Genomic DNA, 2,436 nt, shown 5'->3' with positions numbered 1-2,436 from the left:
AGAACAATGAGGCACAGAGTCTGATAAGGACAAAGAAGATTGTGACAACATAATGAAGAAAGGATCGCGGGCGGGGGAGGGGGGCAGTGACTATGTGTACCAAAATTAGATTTTTTCAACTTATAATTTTGAAGGCTAGCTCTAAAGCTAAGCAGCCTGGAATAAATGCGGTCCCATGGTTAGGGGCTGAATTGTGTCTATCCTGAAATTCATATGTTGAAATTTGACTCTCAAGTACATCAGAATGTGACTGTATTTAGAGACAAGCCCCTTAAAAAGGTAATTAAGGTAGCGTGAGGTCATTTGGCTGGGCGGTATGACTGCTGTCCTTATAAGGAGATTAAGAGATTAATATTTGGCGGGGGAAGGCATCTAAAAGCTGAGACCTTTCCATGCTAACCAGAAAGGGGTCCGGGAGGCATTGCTCTGGGTTCCTATCATAACAAAAAGAGTTTTCACAATGTCCATAAGCTCTCAATGACCTACAAATGAAGGAGGAGGTCTGCAAAGTCCTTGCCACTGAGATGGCACCAACCTTGACTTCCAAATGGAACATATATCTACGAAAGGAAAAGTTATGGCATCTTCATAAAGAGAACCTAAGAGAAGCTTCTGCTGACAGCTTATGCCATTGAAAATCTAGTGGGATGTCAGCGTTACATCCTTCAGGAATACCGGCAAGCAGGCTGCGCTAATGTTTGCTCCGTCTTTAGAACCACTCCCATCGCTGGCCACTGGACTCCTGGAACCGCCAGGTCCAGGCTCCTCCCAGGAGCCCCCACTTCTGGTCCTTACTGATCCTGAGGCTAACCACCAGCTTCTCACAGAGGCGTCTTATGTTAACCTTGCCTACCAACGAATGCCATGTCACACAGATGCTCTGCTTCGTGTGGACACTGTGTCAACACTGCCATCAGGGCAATGACAAGGGAGCTCACGCGCTCACTGTCACTAGGGTGGACGCATGGTCGAGGCCTCCGGAAGTCCTGCGCAGCGTGGCGCCGACTCCCGTGAGCACCCACAGGAGGTCACGCCTGATCTCTCGCTAGGCAGGGATCCTGAAGGGACCGTAAAGGAAGAGCAGGCCGCTGCTGGAAAGGCTGTGACCTGGGAGGAACTTCAGGGTGAATGGACTGCTCCAGCTCCCAGATTTACTGCTGCTCAACCCGAGGCGCGCAGAGGAATTCGAAGGCACGCAGGTGCCCGCTGTGCCCCTTCAGCAATTCCTGGCTGATGCCGGAGGCACTCACCCTGCCGCTGAAGACGGGTCTGCAGCCCCCACTGCTCACGCCACTGAGTGGATAGAAACAACCACTCAGTGGTCTTAGGCGATTCTTCCACACACCCCTAAACAGAAAAGGGAAATAAGGTCGGTGGAAAATAAAGTTCCTAAAAACTAAATTGATTAAAATAAAAGCCAAGAAGAGAGGACTGGAACAAATTCTTCCCTCGTGGCTCTCAGAAAAAGCCTTTCCTTCCAACAGCTTGATCTTGGACTTGTCCAGAATTGTGAGAAATTTCTGTTGTTTGAGCCACCCAAACAGGCAGCCCTAGCAAACTAACATACCCATTCCCACCGCTACTAAAGTGAAGACTTCTCTCCTAGAAGGGAAAAAAAAAAAAAATGCCTCCTCCACCAGACCGAGAAAACCAAATCAGTCCCTTATTTTAACATCACGAAGCTGCAACTTATGTATATAAATCTTAAGGGGAGATAGCCATCTTTTATAATCTAGCCATCACTATATGTCATTTCGAGCAACAAAACTGCCAGTGCACTTTTTCTTCTTCTTCTTCTTTTTTATTTATTTATTTATTTATTTTTGGAATTAACGTACAGTTAGACTACTGCCCATCTTACCAAATATTGGGATAAAGCTACATTTCTAAGCAAGAACTTGGCATTTTAGGACTTCACATGTTATCTCTTCTCGTACAATGATGCTGTACAAGAAATACTGAACAAAGAGATATGGAAATTAAAGTGACGTGAAGAGTAAGAAATAAAATAAGGTAAGATAAGATCCCTGGAGGGTGGAGGTGGGTTCCCTACCCACCCTTAGGTGTTGCTACTGCAACAGAAGTTATTTATAAAGCCTTATGGGAGACTTCTGGGTCTCCCTGAGCCTATACCCTGACCTAACCCAAACCCCTTAATTTGCAAGATTTGCTTGCTAAGAATTGTTCTGTTCAGTTAATTGTTGGTCAGTGCCCTATATAAACAGGGAAAGTCTACCTAAATAGCAGTGGAGAGCAAAGCAAAGAAAGAGCCCACACAATCTTATTATTAATTATTATTATTATTATTATTATTATTATTATTATTATTTTATCTATGGGAATAAATACTGCCTGGATAACCCCTTGCTTCTGTTGCAATTATTAAAAAGTAATAAAATTCCCCATTGAAATTAGTGCTTAGGAACCCATTGCCTT

The 2,436-nt window shown here is 44.5% G+C and overlaps 1 pseudogene; it reads left to right on the top strand.

Moving 5' to 3' along the window:
- The first annotated feature begins 523 nt into the window (after positions 1-523).
- On the top strand, positions 524-1,328 carry LOC102881408 (annotated as a pseudogene).
- Positions 1,329-2,436: the final 1,108 nt, after the last annotated feature.

This window comes from Pteropus alecto, unplaced genomic scaffold, assembly GCF_000325575.1.
Source record: "Pteropus alecto unplaced genomic scaffold, ASM32557v1 scaffold3, whole genome shotgun sequence".
NCBI classification, from domain to species: Eukaryota; Metazoa; Chordata; class Mammalia; order Chiroptera; family Pteropodidae; genus Pteropus; species Pteropus alecto.
This window is presented reverse-complemented; position numbering and strand designations above follow the sequence as displayed.